Below are 17,002 nucleotides of genomic sequence, written 5' to 3'. Positions count from 1 at the left end.
AGGAAATTGAGATACCTTTTGTTTAGGTCATAAAATCTCCATCCCACCCTCTCTCTCCCTCTCTAGGTTTCTCCCTCCCTTCCTCTCCACCTATATACCTCTACATATAGGTCTCATTACCTAGATTTCTCTATCCCCCTCTATCTATCCCACTCCCCTCTCACTATCTAGGTCTCTCGCCTCTCTTTACTCCTCTAGATCTCTCACCCATTTATATGTTCACTCTATAGTTCTCTCCCTTCCTCTCTACCCCTCTCTCCTCCCTCTTAACCCTATCCCTTTATAAAATCCCTCCTCTTATCTCTCACCCCTAGCCTCTTTATCTCCTCCTTCCATTGGTCTCTCACTCCCTCCATGTCTACCTCTCCATTCATCCCCTCTTACTCCTCTATTGTTCTTTTGTCTCTCCTCTTCTACCCCCCCCACCTCTCTAGACATCTCTCCCCCTTTCTTCTCCTCTCTCTATATCCCCTATCTATACATATCCTCTTATCTATCTCACTACCCCCACACTCTTTTATTCTCTCTTCTTCTTCTATTATCACTCTCTACTATCTAGGTCATCACCTCTCTCTCCCCTCTCTTGGTTTCTCCCTCCCTTCCTCTCCACCTATCTATCTCTACATCCATTTCTCATTACCCACCTATCTCTATCCCCCTCTATCTATCTCAATCCTCTCTCTCGCCATCTAGGTCTCTCATCTCTCTTTCCCCATCTAGTTCTCTCACCTATCTATTTGTCTCCTCTGTAGTTCTCTCCCTCTCTCTCCCCCTCTATCTCCCTCCCCCTTTAACCCTATCTATTTCTAAACTCTCTCCTTTTCTTCTCTCTCTTACCTCACCTCTTTATCTCCTCCTTCCCTAACTCTTTCACTCCATCCATGTCTACCTCTCTACCAATCCCTCTCTCTCTCTCTCTCTATTCTTTCATCTCTCCTCTTATCCCTCACTCCCATTTCTAGGTATCTTTGTTCATTTCTCCCCTTCCCCCTTTCTATCTACCTCTCCCTCCTTACCCCCATCTCTCTCTCCTTTCCCTACTAATTCTTATTCTCTCTCTACTATCTACATCATTATCTTTTCATCACACTCTCTCTCCCCCTCTCTAAGGTTTCTCCCTCTTTCCCTCTACACCTCTCTACATCTCCATCCATGTCTCACTACCAACCTCTCTCTATCCTCCTCCATCTATCTCAACCCTCTCTCCTACCCTATCTAGGTCTCTCACCTCTCTCACCTCTCTCAATCTTGCCTTTCCTCCTTATCCCTATATTTATCCTTGCATCCCTTCCTCTCTCTTCTTCACACACCCTCTCTTATTATTTCTCCTCTCTAGTTATTTCCTCTCTACCTCCTTACCCCTCTTTCTCTTTTTGTGAACTTATCTCTCTTATTTTCTTCTCGCTCTCTCCCTCACCTCTCTACCTCTTCCCTCTCTAGGTCTCTAAATCACTCCTTCCCACCTCTCCCTCCCTCATTTGCTCTCAATTTCTATTTATCCTTACCTCTCTCCTCTTATCTCTCCCTCCCCTCTCTAGGTCATCACCTCTTGCTCCCTTGTATAGTATTTAGATAATAGGTTGTAGGATATAGGGTTTAGGGTATAGGATACAAGGGTTAAGTTACATGAGGTTGAGGGTATTGGCCATATTGATGCATCTCTCTCTCTCTCTCTCTCTCTTACACACACACACACACACACACACACACACACACACACACACACACACACACACACACCTCCCCTCTCTAGGACTCTTCCTCCCTTTCATCATCTCTCCCGCTCCATCCATCCCCCTTCCCTCCTTACCCCCATATCTATCTCCCTACCACACTTTCTCTTATTATCTCCCCCTCCCTTATTATATCTCTCCATTCTCTAATTTGTCACTGTTGGAATCAAGGAACACTGAGGGGGGGAGGGGGGTGAATTAGTGTTCTACAATCTTTAACATTATCAATCCGATTCTTCAACCATCTAATGCAAATCAACAAAAGAAAGATGCAAGCACATAAAAAATAAATCCACAACACCATAACACCAGATTTATACGTGGAAAAGTTGGTTAAGGGAAAAACCACAGTGGGATTGAGACCTGGAATATTAATATACGCTATCAAAAGTATAGAAATATTACATGAGGGGAATGCACATGCATTCAGGCACACTGCTCAAATAACAAAAAGGGTACAACCCCAAAAGGCTCATTGCCTTACAAAAATGATTACAAAAGATAATTGGAATGTCTAAATTGATAAACAACATCTATAAATGCCAAAATACAATTTCAGTTAAGCACAAAATACATAATCCTACACTACTCTTCTACAAAGCCCTGTTTTGTTGTCCTGTTATATTCTAGAGCACAAATCCTTTACTTGTGCACATGAAACTACGTATAATAGATCACAACCACTTTCCACACCACTGCTGATCTCAAAAATGACAATATCAATTTCTCTTATATATCCACAACATGATATTAGGTCTTCTACATGTCAGCTCAAAAACACATAACACACAAATGAAACTTGTTCTCCAAGTCGGCTGAATTCAAACCAAAACAATCATACAGACCAAAAATAATTGTCCACATGCTTCCCATAGCTTAGTTGAGTTAGCAATGTGGAATAATTGATTACGTGTTGCATTAATGTTTTGTTATTGATGGAAACACCAGTTATTTTGGTTGTTTACCAGTTTTTGATAGGTTCTGGTAGAGTGGTTGGATTGTGATATTGATCCAGTATGCTCTGGTATGCTTTGGTTTGTGGAATTGGATTACATTTGTCATTCATGCTATTCAGATGCATATCACGACCAGTTGGTTCGGGATTTGATGACTCGGGAGCTATCATTTGTTCTAGTAAGCCTTTTGGTCATCAATAAGGGTTTTACCGGTTGAGCTTTGTTGAAGATATTTTGATGCACTTGATAAGCGGTGTTGGTATGGCTTCTAGATGGCTTGCAGGATGAGGATATCATGTTCGTGTTCCTGTTGATCAGTGGTGTTGGTTTTAGTTTATGGCGACCTATTTTTGGTCAATCTTATTTAGCTAGGTTATGGACCGATTTATGTAACGTGTTGGTGGATGATCCCAATGTGTTACCAGTTGGATTTGTTGCTTAGATTATATTGTTTCGGTCTTAGTCTGACTTGGTTGATCACTGGATTGTGGTTTATGTTATGGATTTATTGTATTATCTTTCTGATGGTCGACCTAATTATTTAGGTCCTGGGTTGGTATATATATGATGTAAGATCTCTTTGTAGATCATGGTCATGGGATATGGGTTATGTGGTCATCTCTATGCAAATAAAGTTGTAATCATATGCATAGTTTTGGTCGATCATAGGTGATCAATAGAATTGGGTTGGTAAGAGAGGTTTAAGACCTTTGGTACAGAGCTTAACCAGAATTGTACTCAGGCATAGAAGATGCTATCATTGCAATTCACTCTTCTTTCCAAATTGTAGTCTGGATTTATTTTGTAGTCAATGAGGCTCCTTTTGTGATGAGCAGTACTCTCTAGGCTATTGGCCTTCCTGCATGTGCAAGCCCCTCTATTTGTAATCACATACTTAATGCAAAAGTATTATCTGACTGTGGGTAGGCTTCCCACCATGGTTTTTCCCTTTACCGGGTTTTCCACATACAATTCTTGGTGTCATGTGTTATGGATGGATGGCAACTATTTTGTGATTTATGTTTATGCTTAATTGTTAAGTATATGCATTCCATGATTGATTTTATATGTTCCAGTAATGAGGTTTTGAATGTTTAAAGTTCTATAATCTATTGACAACTGATGGACCCCCCTCCTCCCCTCTCAGTTGTCCTGCAATTATCTAAGTTGTCTAACAATTGGTATCATAGCATGGTACTCTTTGTAGAAGCTTAACTTCTTGAGGAAGATCCCATGGGATCTAATAGTTCAAGTTCATCAAGTTCATCTGCAACTATTTTCTAGAGAGAAATTCCTAGCCTTGATGGAACAAATTACAGAGTATGGAAGATTCGGATGGAGACTCATCTGAGATGTCTTGGCAAGGAGATTTGGGAGATCACTGAGAAAGGATATACACCTCATAATTTGGCATTTGGCAATCCTCCTTCGGTAGGCTGGGATAAGGACATTGAAAATGATTATAGAGCTAAAGAAGCCCTTTTGTGTGCACTTTCTAATCATCAAGTTATGGGACTAACTGACAAATCAACTGCGAAGGCTATATGGGATAAATTGGAGACTTTGAATCAAGGTGACCCTACTGTCAAAATTGCTAAACTTGATTGTTACCAGGTGAAATATGAGAACCTGAAGATGGAAGAAGATGAAAGGATTACTTCTTTTATGGAGAGAGTTAATGAAATTGTCATGGGAATTCAGTGTTGTGGTGGATCTCTGAGCGAAGATGAAATAGTTTATAAAGTATTGAGAGATTTGCCACCGGATTATAAGATGAAGGCTATTGCAATTAATGAATTGAGAAAATTGGCAAACACCTCTGTTAATAGGGATACCTTGGTTGGGAAGTTATCTTATTTTGAGCTTGAGGAATTTGGTCCTTTTGGAGTTGCAAAATCTGAACCTACTTTTCATGTATCTACATCATCTACTGGCAAGAGTGATTGGAAAGATTTATATGCTAAGGAACTGGAGGAAATGAAGAAAGGAGATGAAGAGTTTGAGAAACTTGAAGCCCTATTTGCTAGAAGAGTACCTAAAGGTCCGATAGGAAGTATGAAGGAAAATCACGTTTTAAATGTTTTGCATGTAACAAGATAGGTCATTTTGCATCTAGATGTCCTGAAAGGAATTCAAGATTTGAGGAAAGAGTTAGAAGATCTTTTAGGCAGTGAAAACTTTAAGAAACCCCCTCTCAAAAAATTGTATAAAAGCTTGGCAAATATTTAATTTTTTAAAAAGAAAATAATAATTTTTATTGGCGATTTTTATATATCAAATTTTTTTGGAATAAAATATTGAGGAATATTGGAAAATAATAAGAGTATGCATTAATTACTATTCCAAATCCTTTCATATAAAAAAATAATTTTTTATAGAAAAGTAGAGGCCTGGAGGTGTAAATTATTAATGAGTTTAAGGGGTAGACTCTACTTTATTTAGTTTTTACCATTATTTTAAAATAATCTAATAGCCCTCTTTGTATTTTGTGACATAAAATGTACCAACAATTTGTAACACTCATTGTTCCAAAAATTGCGTTTAGACCATTGATTTTCATTGAGGTCAAACATTCAAAAAAAATTTCAACTCCCACAAGCATTACAACTTGTAGGTACAATTTACCTCTTGGAATATAATGAAGGTTACTAGATTATAATTTTAAATCAATGGTGGTAGCTATAGATTGTTGATATAACCCTAAAGTAGCTCATAATTATGATATATTATTGGTGAATTAATTTAGATTTCTACAATAAATTATAAAATATTGGCAAATTTGATCCAATCATGTATCAGATACTGTGGCAAATATTTGACTTTAAAAAATTAATAAAATAAATTCTTTGGCGATTTAAATGACACTAAAATATAAAAATTTGTAAAAATGTGGTGATTTGAGTCACCTTAAAAGTTGACCTTATTAGCCAAATTTTGAATCCCAAATTTCAAAAAATAGCCAATTGGCGAATATTAGCCACTAAAAATTTCAGTGCTTTTAGGCCTAACCATGATTATCAGAACAAGCATAAGTATAGGAGGAACAAAGACAAATCATGCTACTATGCAGATGAGGAAGGTGTGACTGATTTTGATGATGAATCGACACAAGAATCAGCTAGTGGATCCGACAATGGAAAGGAATGGGTATTTTTGCTATCAAGGAAGATGATCCGGTACCTGAAGAGAAGGCCCTTGCTGCTAAAATTGAAGACAAGGATGAATGGGTCATAGACAATGGATGTTCACATCATATGACTGGAGATAAAAGAAAGTTTCTATCTTTGCAAGAATTTGATGGTGGTTTGGTTAGATTTGGAGATGACAAAGCATGTATGATCAAGGGAAGAGGAACAATATCATTGGATGGTAGGCATAGCACTAATAATATTTATTATGTTGAAGGTTTAAGGCATAATATTTTGATTGTAGGATAGTTGGTGGATAAGGGATTTCAGTTACTGTTTAAAGATGGAAAATCCAAGATTATCAACAGATATGGATTAGAGATTACAATCGGTACACAGACTAAAGGTAACATCTTTCATTTGAACTCCAGTGAGAAGACATGTTTGATTGCACAAATTGATGAGAGTTGGCTATGGAATAAGAGGTTGTGTCACGTGAATTTTGATTGCATTGTAAAAATAAGTTCAACTAAGGCAGTTAGAGATATACCTAAGAGTGTGAAGCCCTACAATCTGATATGTAAGGAATGTCAAATGGGAAAGCAAGTCAGAACTTCTTTTAAGAGTATGCAAGACAAATATAATGATGTTCTTGATCTCATTCATACTAATTTGTGTGGTCCTGCTAGAATCAAATTTTTTCAAGGTGATAGATATTTTATGCTAATCATTGATGACTATTCAAGAATGATGTGGGTTACTTTTCTAAGGGAGAAATCTGAAGCATTTGAAAAGTTCAAAATATTTAAAGCTAAAGTTGAGACAAAGACATGATTGAAGATTAAATGCTTAAGGTTTGATCAGGGTGGGGAATTCACATCCGGTGAATTTAATAGTTATTGTGAAAAGCATGGAATAAGGAGACATTTATCTACACCCCAAACACCTCAACAGAATGGAGTCGTGGAAAGGAAGAACAAAACCATCTTAGATGTGGCTAGAAATATGATGATGGAAGCTAATATGCCTCATATATACTAGAGAGAAGTTGTTAGCATGGCGATATATACATTCAAAAGAGTTCATATCAAAGGAGACACCGGTAAGACACCTTATGAGTTATGGTTTGGTCATACACTTACATTTAAGTATTTCAGAATCTTTGGTAGTAAATTATATATCAAAAGAGACGATTCCATTGGAAAGTTTGATCCTAGTTTTGATGAAGGAATATTTCTTGGTTATTCTAATGAAAGCAAAGCATATAGATGTTATAACAAAAGATTGCAAAAAATTGTGGAGAGCACTAATCAAGGTGGATGAACAAAATAGAAGTCAAATCAGAACTATGAGAGAGAAACGACAATGGAAATGATCATAACTGAACCAGTAACACCTACACCAGAACAAAATGTTGAACCAGTTACTCTGTCAGTATCAAAAAATTCAATAGCAACTGACGATCAGGGCAGAGGAACATAAAATCAGAAGACTCCTAAGTATGTAAGGTTGAATCACTCCAAAGATTAGATCATTGGAGACAAGAATAAAGGAGTGACAAAAAGAAGAAAGCTGGCAGATCATGAGGTATGTTTAATTTAGATGATGTTATAAGGCACTGAGAGGGTGGGTGAATCAATGCAAGTAAAAACAACACAAATCTGATTATCAACTTTAGCAACTTGAAACTCAATAAACATATAAGAAATAACACCAAGTATGCAATCACCACATAAAGTATAAACCACATAACACAAGAGATTTATATGTGGAAAAACCAAATGGGAAAAACCATGGTGGGAGTTAATACCCACAAAGATCCACTATCTATAGTATAGAGATCTAACCAGCTAAGGTCTACAATACCCTATTAGGGGCACACCCTATTAGGAGTGTCTAAGCCTGATTAAGAGCTATACAGTAAGGCCTGTGAGGACCAGCTTTGTTAGGAGCTACCCACGTTACTAGGATTTGCAAACACAAGCTAATGTGTTACCTAGTTAGAAGATTTTAATGATCAAACCTATTAGGATCCGACTGCACCCTGTTAGGAGAGACCTTGTGAGAGGATTTTCTTGCTGCAACTATTAGGAAGACAACAAGCTCAAATGATCTTTTCTTAACACCTTCAATGTCTAATAATATCCACTTCCGAACATTACAACATCATGTATACTTCATATTAGAACTCCTTTGATCACTGCACAATCACAAATACAAATTTTGCTAATGATTTCTTACACATTCAAGTGCATACTCATAACTAAATTCATACCTCATCACACATCTTAAAAACATCATTAGGTTGGCTACAACCTTGGAACAATTCCCTAGGTTTAGTGAATCTAGACAAACTTGCATTACACACCTTACATAAGTCATCCATCGACTAAACACATCAAATTTTGTGTTGGTTTACCAATCTAAGTGATTTTCAGCAATACTGGTTGAATGTCCATCATAATACTTGCTCTCTAATTCAAATATCATTCATCTAATTGAATCTTGCTCATGTGGTCATGAACATAACTTCATCTGCCACTCTTCATTGCTGCTGCAAAACCACATCATCTCATTCTTCATAAATTTCCTATACCGATTGTCAGAAAATTGTTTTGTCTCTTTTACCGGTTAAAGTCCTAATTACTGGTTCTGGTAAAGACTGTCTCTAGTTACTGGTTAAGGCTTACCGGTGAACTGTAGGACTCAGATGACTATAGAAACATAGTTTCCATCAATGACAACATACAACATAGTCATCATACAATACTTTTATCTCTTTACAAATCAAACATGTATCGGTTGCATCAAGCAAACAGACATTTATCGGTTCAAATCAAATGATCAAATTCCAACATTCTCCCCCTTTGGGATTAATAGAAACACTTAGAAAACTTTTTCAACTAAATGTGCAAGACAAAAATCATGTTCTGACATACATAGACTCATACTCCTTAGCAATTACATGCTATTACAAAAATGAAGAGACATTATTCCCCCTTAACATTACATACAAAATTTTGACTATTAAACTACTACTCCCCTTTTGACAACAATTCCAAGTAAAGAAGTAAAATGAATGAAAGATATATACATTAAACATAAAAAATTACATCAAAGCATATATACAGATATAAGACTCATAAAGTCTTTACAAAGAAATTTTAGAAAAAGTATCATTGAAATGAAACTTCAACTGTTTTAGATCATTATCCCATGTCTCTAACAGTGTGTCAGTAATCTCAACATGTGTCTAGAGTTGTGTTGCTAACTCCTCCATGGTATCTATTGTACTCATCTCAGGTGTAGCCAAAATAGCCTCTGACTCCTTGTATGCTCGTTGTAGAATTTCCACTTTAGGAATCAGTTGAGTCTGGAGCTCCTTCAATGATCTTACCTATTTGACCTACTCATGTCCATACACCTCAAGTTTGTATTATAAGTCTACAACCAATCTACCAAAATTTCTTGCTAAGTTATTCAATTGTTTGAGTGTGTCACTTAAAAATTCTAGCTCTTTCTCAACATCTTCTCTCTTCTTCCTTAAGTCAGCACAAAATAGTGGAAATTTGGAAACAGTAGCCAAAATATTTCCTCTGGTTTCCAGTCCATCTTTATTAATCGTGAGTGGTACCTTACCTTTATCTATCTCGGACATCAGTTGTTCTATCCTTATCTTCTTGTAGTCCTTTTCAACAGATATGTATGTTGCATATTCAAAGGTCTTGATTTGATTGCCGACATCGGTAACCAATTGTCCAAGTTTGTCAATGGGAGTAACAAAAATTTCAGTATCAGTCTCTGGTAGGAGACTGGACAAAATATCAATTGTTGTCCTTATTGTTTCTACCTCTCTCTATTGTTCCTTCATTCTCTTCTTTTGAGCACGTGATCGCATTGTTGTTGCAATCTCCATCAATTGAGAGGAACTCAAGTTGTCCATATCTATAGGACCTTTGATGCTCAATGATTCATCATCATCATCATCAATTATTTTCCTTTTTGACTTGGTGGTAGTCTTCTTTTCTTCTATTCTCTTCTCCTCTTCATTCCTTTTCTCTGCCTTTTCCTCCTTTGTTTTCTCCTTCTTTGTCTTATCTTCTTTTGTCTTCTCTTCTTCAGTGGTGGTTGAGTTTCCACATTTTGTTCATTCACCGATACTGCCTCATCTTTCTTTTCATAAACCTTATCCTTTTGACTATCATCAATATTTATATTTACACTTACCGATGGAGTTTGAGTATCAGTAGGTTGTGCATTCACTAGTGGCTCATTAGAGGTCTTTTCTTCAGTTTTCTGCACTACCTATTCCTCTTGATTCTCATGTTGTTCAAACATTTGAACATCAACATCAAGTACACCTATATTATCAACATTATTATCAACATTGTCTTTGGTGTTATTATCAAGAATGATTACCGGTTCAATATCAATAGGATCATCCTGCATCAAACTGTTATCAGTTATCTTTACGCTTTTAGAAATTTTTTCTGCCTTTAGTCTTTTTTATCTTTCTTCCTCAAATTGTTCATCTTTTCCCTCTTCTTCATCTAGGATGAGACCTAAAGCCTTTTTAATAAAAATATCAGTTTCCTTTAGGACTACTTCGGTCTCTCCTATTAACATTCTTTTTATTCTCTTTTTGGATCTGAATGATGCTTTTGTACTAACCCTTATCTATTCAATTTCTTCTTCAGTTAGTTTCGGTTGCAAGTGTTTAAGTGTATAATCAATAAATTCTTTGTCTTGGTTGATAGCAGCCTACCACTGTGCATCAATAAGATTATACAAAGAATTGGGTATCTTCCCTTGTAATTCAATGAGGGCTCTACTGAATTTATCCATACTAAAGATTACTGCACCTTTAATCTCCCTTTGTCGACTTTCAGTGAAATGAATAAACAATGTATTTAATCCCTTATAAATTCCATATCCTTAATGATTCTAACCATTCTATTAAAACAATCTTCTAGAGTTAACAGTTTCTTTGGTGGTTTTCCCTTACCGGTTGTCTTAGGATTTTTAACACTTTCTCTAAGTGCTCTTTTATCCTCATTTAATTCAGTAGCCTCTTCATCATTTCCCAGTTTGTGAGCTTGTTTCTTCTTCCTCTTTGTGCTTTGTACCAGTGTAGTAGGTGGATCAAAAATTTTCTTCTTTCTCTGGAACTGAATTTTAGATGGTTTACCTTTTTTTAATTCAACCAATTTTACTATTGTTTCTTCTTGCTTCATCTTCTCTGCTGCTTTGGCTTTTACAACTCTAGTCTTACCGGTAGGGGTACCTGTAGGTACACTATATGCTCCACCTTGCTCTATTATTTCTTTGCCCTAGCTCCTTCTATCTGCTCTTTTTTAAATCCTTCCTTCTCAGGGAATGCTTCTACCTCCTTCCTTATCTTCTTTGAAATCACCGATCTTTGTAGCTCAAAGTGGACTTGTAGTGATTTTTCTTTGTATGTCACAAATGTCTCCGTAGTGGTATCCACTAGTTTCTCTAGCAGATGATCAACATAAGAAATGAGTATATCCTTGTCTACCTCACATCCCATGGGCATTACCCATGTGGTCCTTGGTATAATTGATTCCATCATACATGTGTCTGTGTCAACCATGAAGCAAATTGTATCTTCATACCAGTTCACTACTTTTGCCAGTATGCGTTCTCTTGCATGCATTTTCTTTTGAAACTTCTTGAAGTAACCCGAAGAAATATTATCAAACTTGTCCTTCATCATCCTAATGTTGTTCTTCATCTATAGTAGTGCAGGGGTACCTTCAATCTATTGAACATCATCGATCCTAGGGAAAAAGTTTTGGAAATAGAAAAAAAATCCCAAAATCAATTGTCCAAATTTAAATCTCAATTTCTTATCTTTCTTAACAACTTCAAGATTTATCATCAAATGGCTTCTCATTGATTCAACAAGGTCGTAATCAACATTTTCCTTGACCATCTTGTAGGAAGTGTGTACAACTGCTGTCGATATGTTGTTCATTCTGCTACTATAGAAAATTTTATAATCGATGACCATTGAAGCATATTTAACAATAGGGTCATTGATGTTGTTTACCGTCATGGCTCTGTCATCCCAATTTGATCAAGTAAGCTTCTCAATCTCATTCTTTGATACTGACCTCAATAATGTCATTTCACCGGTTGAGCAAAATCCAGTTACTGCATGGATAACTTCCTTTGTGATTTTGTGAGGTTTGTGTAACCACATAAACTGATCATGGATCCAGCTCAAAACAGATCTGACTAGTTCATCATCAAAATAATCTATAAAATTTATCGCATGGTGAAACCCTTTGTCAGAAATGCTTCTAAACCTTTCTTTCAAAATGCCCTTATTATCACATAAAGATCTATACTGATCAAGTATATCAGGCAATCCCATATCCTCAAGTTTGCAATGATAAAATGATCAAACATATTCTATGTGTAAAATAATATACAATATATTGGATAATGTACTGACAGGTTCTGTATCCTCTGACTTAAAAGGATGTTGTTTAAACTCAGGTCTTGGCCTCTCAGTCACATCCACAAGATGTGGAGTATCCATACCAAAATATGCAAAATCTTGAAGCAAAGAGTAAGATCTACTGATAAATACCTTTCCTGCTTCTGAACTAGGGTTCCACACTGATAAAACCTTCAATACTTGATCACCAATTCACAATGCACTTCCGATCACCTCAGATCTCTGATAAACACACTGAATGTTGCAATCAAAAACTTTCTATGCTCTACTAGTTCTCCAAGTGATCTCAAGATCGCAATGTGACAAATGAAATCAAAAAGTTCTATTTATTTGCCTTCTAACTACTGCATATAATGATCTTACTGACAAAACCCTAAAATGCCTTAAAACACTCTAAAGCATATTATCGGTTGCTAAAACTATATGATATTTAACGGTTATGATTCAAAAAGACTTATAAACATCAAAATGCATCAGAATATGCATAATTAACTTACAATACGTCATCCATCGGTTCATCTCAAGATTTTACAATATGCACACCCCAAGTTGTAGAAACAACTTAGTTTGCCGGTAAAGAATTCTCCACACCCGGTGAAGAATTGAACTCCTCTGATGATTTATCATCACTCTTATTCTTCCAAACCTTATTCATTTCTACTCTCTATTCCATGATGTTAATTTTCTCTTTTCCTTTCCGGTCTGCAAATTTGTTTACCGGTTGATTCCTTTGCACTCTACAAAACTTTGCAATGTGTCTCAATTGGTTACAATGATAGCATGCCATTCCAGATGCTCTCCATGGTGTTGCATTGCATCTACCTATCCTTCTTCTACAATTCATTGCCACATGTCCATAATTGTTGCAGATTGAACAAATCACATTAATTCTTTTCTCCATCTCATAGGGACTAGACCGGTTAACATAGGGTCTTTTCCAATTAGTGCTTCTTCGGTCATTGAAATTCCTTCTCCAATCACCAACAAATCCTAGATTCATATGAGGTGTTGGATTATTAGCCCCATAATTGCATTCAATAGATCTATGCCCATACATGTTGCATGTATAACAGTAACCTTCAAATTTTCTAGGCACATATCTAGTATTAGGTCTATAACCAGTATTAGCATCAGATCTACTTCTACGAACATTAGCAGTATGCCCTAGTTTATGACAATTAAAACAAACAAGTTTGTAAGCTTTCTTACCGGTAGGTTTTTGAACTTTAGGAGTTTTTTAACATTCATGCATGTTTCTCTTTGTACCAAAAGGTTCACCTTTCTCAAATGTAGAGTATCCCAATCTGGTTGTATCACCTTGCATCCTTTGAGATTGGATCTATTCATCAAGCATAGAGGAACTCTTATTGAATTTAGCAAGCTTGTCATTGACCTCAACAAGTTCCTTTGTGAGATCTTCATTCCTTTTCATGAGGGTATCTCTAAGAGACATTCTCATATCTAGATCTGCTTGTATTCCATCTTTTCTTCTTTTTCCTCATGCCAATGTTCATACAAAGTTGTATTCTCCTTCTTAATCTTAAAAATTTTGTGCTCTTTATCTCGGATTTGATCCCCAACCTTTCTTCTAGCTTCTAGTTCCTGACTCATCCAGATTGTTAATGCTTCAAGTTCTCTTCTCGGGTCATGCTTTTCACCATTCAACTTCTCCACCTCTTCAACCAGTGCATCTATGTTAACCTCATCTGAAGAACTGCTTTCAGAGATCTCCAACAATTGTTCGATCAATTCTTTCCTTTTAGCTAGTGATGCCTTATACTTTCCTCTTAGGGTTTCTAGGTATTCCTTGGTTTCTACAAGTTCCCTAGCCATCTCTCTATAACTCATTCCTTCCCCCATATTTGCCTTAGGATTAGATATCCCTTCCAAGTGATTATGCCTTAAGAAAGTTAGGTTTTGATACCAATTGATGAACTTATAAGGCATTAAGAGGGGGGGTGAATCAGTGCAAGTAAAAACAACACAAATCTGATTATCAACTTTAGCAACTTGAAACTCAATAAGCATATAAGAAATAACACCAAGTATGAAATCACCACATAAAGTATAAACCACATAACATAAGAGATTTATACGTGGAAAACCCAAATGGGAAAAACCACGGTGAGAGTTAATACCCACAACAATCCACTATCTACAGTATAGAGATATGACCGGTTAAGGTCTACAATACCCTCTTAGGGGCACACCCTGTTAGGAGTGTCTAAGCCTAGTTACGAGCTATACAATAAGACCTATGAGGATCGTCCCTGTTAGGAGCTACCCACATTACTAGGATTTGCAAACACAAACTAATGTGTCACCTGGTTAGAGGATTTTAATGATTAAACCTGTTAGGATCCGACTGCACCTTGTTAGGAGTGACATTGTGAGAGGATTTTCTTATTGCAACTTTTAGGGAGACAACAAGTTCAAATGATCTTTTCTTAACACCTTCAGTGTCTGATAAGACCCGCTTCATAATATTACAATATCACATATACTTCATATCAAAACTCCTCTGATCACCGCACAATCAGAAATACAAAATTTGCTAATGATTACTTACACATTCAAGCTCATACTCATACCTGACTTCATACCTCATCACACATCTTAAAAAAATCATTAGGTTGGCTACAACCGTGGAACAATTCCCTAGGTTCAATGAATCTAGACAAACTTGCATTACACACCTTACATAAGTCGTCCAACGACTAAACACATCAAATTATGTGTCGCTTTACCGATCTAAGTGATTTTCATAACTATCGGTTGAATGTCCATCAGAATAGCTACACTATAACTCAAATGTTGTTCATTTGATTGATTCTACACATGCGGTCATGAACATAAATTAATCTGCCAGTCTTCATTGCTATTGCAAAACTGCATCATCTCATCCTTTATAAATTTATTGTACCGGTTGTCAAAATATTGTTTTGTTTGTTTTTTACCGATTAAAGTCCTAATTACCAGTTCTGATAAAACTCTCTGCTTATCGGTTGAACTGTACGACTCAGATAATTGTAGAAACATAGTTGCCATCAATGATAACATACAACATAGTCATCATACAATAATATAATCTCTTTACAAATCAAACATGTACCGGTTGCATCAAGCAAACAAACATTTACCAGTTCAAATCAAATGATCAAATGCTGACAAATTTCTCAATTTGAACCGACATTAGTAATTGAAGCTTGTAAAGATGAATGTTGGATGAAAGCTATGGAAGAGGAATTAGATCAGATAGAAAATAATAATACATGGACTTTAGTTCCCTGACCTAAAAATAAGAATGTTATTGGAACTAAATGAGTTTGTAGGAATAAATTGAATGAAGATGAACAAGTTGTGAGGAATAAGGCTAGATTCATTTGTAAAGCATATTCTTAGAAGGAAGGAACTGATTATGATGAAACCTTTGTACCGATAGCTAGGATTGAAGATGTGAGATTATTTCTTTCTTATGCTGCCCATAAATACTACAAGGTTTATCATATGGATGTTAAGTGTGCATTTCCAAATGGAGATCTTGAAGAGGAAGTTCATATTGAGCAACTTGATGGATTTTCACTTTCAGATGACAAAAACATGGTTTGGAGGTTAAAGAAAGCTTTATATGGATTGAAACAAGCCCCTAGAGCTTGGTATGTAAGATTGGATAAATATATTTTGAAGCTTGGTTTCACTAAAGTTAATGTTGATGGTAATATATATTATAAGATCATTGATGATGACATATTGATTGTTGAAGTCTTTGTTGATGATATCATTTTTGGAGGTGAGAATATGTCATGTATCGAATTCTCTGATAATATAAAGAATGAATTTGAGATGTCTATGATTGGGGAGATGTAATTTTTCTTAGGTTTGTAGATTACGTAGACTGATAAAGGTATTTTCATCTGTCAAACTAAGTATGCTAGAGAGTTGTTGAAGAAATTTGGTATAAAAAATTCTAAATAGGTTGGTACTCCTATGGTTACAAGTGAGAAATTGACAAACAAGGATACATCAACAACGATAAATCCTACAATGTACAACTCTATGATTGGAGGTTTGTTATATCTAACTCAGACCATACCAGATATAATGAATGTAGTTTGTATTGTATCAGGATATCAGAGTGATCCTAGAGAGAATCATGAGAGTGTAGTGAAAAGGATTTTCAGGTACTCGTAGGGAACAACTGAATATTATTTGTTGTATCCTAAAGATGATGGTTTTACACTGTGTGCATAAATGGATGCAGATTGGGCTAGAGATGTTGATGACCGGAAGAGCACATCCAGTGGTGCTTTCTTTCTTGGAAAGAAACTTGTTTTATGGATCAACAAGAAACACTCATGCACCTCTTTATCTACTATTGAAGCTAAGTATGTTGATGCTGCTACTAACTATACACAAGTTCTATGGATGAAGCAAATGTTGAAGGATATAAGGGTCGATTGTAATGAACCAATAGTTATTCATTGTGATAACTCTGCTACTATCGACATGTCAAAGACTCTAGTATTTCATTCTAAGACAAAGCACATATCTATCAAATACAACTTTTTGAAGGAGAAGGTGGAAGCAAATGAAGTCAGAATAGTTTATGTGAACACTATAAAGAAGATTGCAGATATGCTCACTAAACCTTTGCCTAAGGAATCATTTGGGTACTTAAGAGACAAATTTGGGGTTTAT

Source organism: Cryptomeria japonica, chromosome 1, assembly GCF_030272615.1.
Source record: "Cryptomeria japonica chromosome 1, Sugi_1.0, whole genome shotgun sequence".
Taxonomy (NCBI): Eukaryota; Viridiplantae; Streptophyta; class Pinopsida; order Cupressales; family Cupressaceae; genus Cryptomeria; species Cryptomeria japonica.
This window is presented reverse-complemented; position numbering follows the sequence as displayed.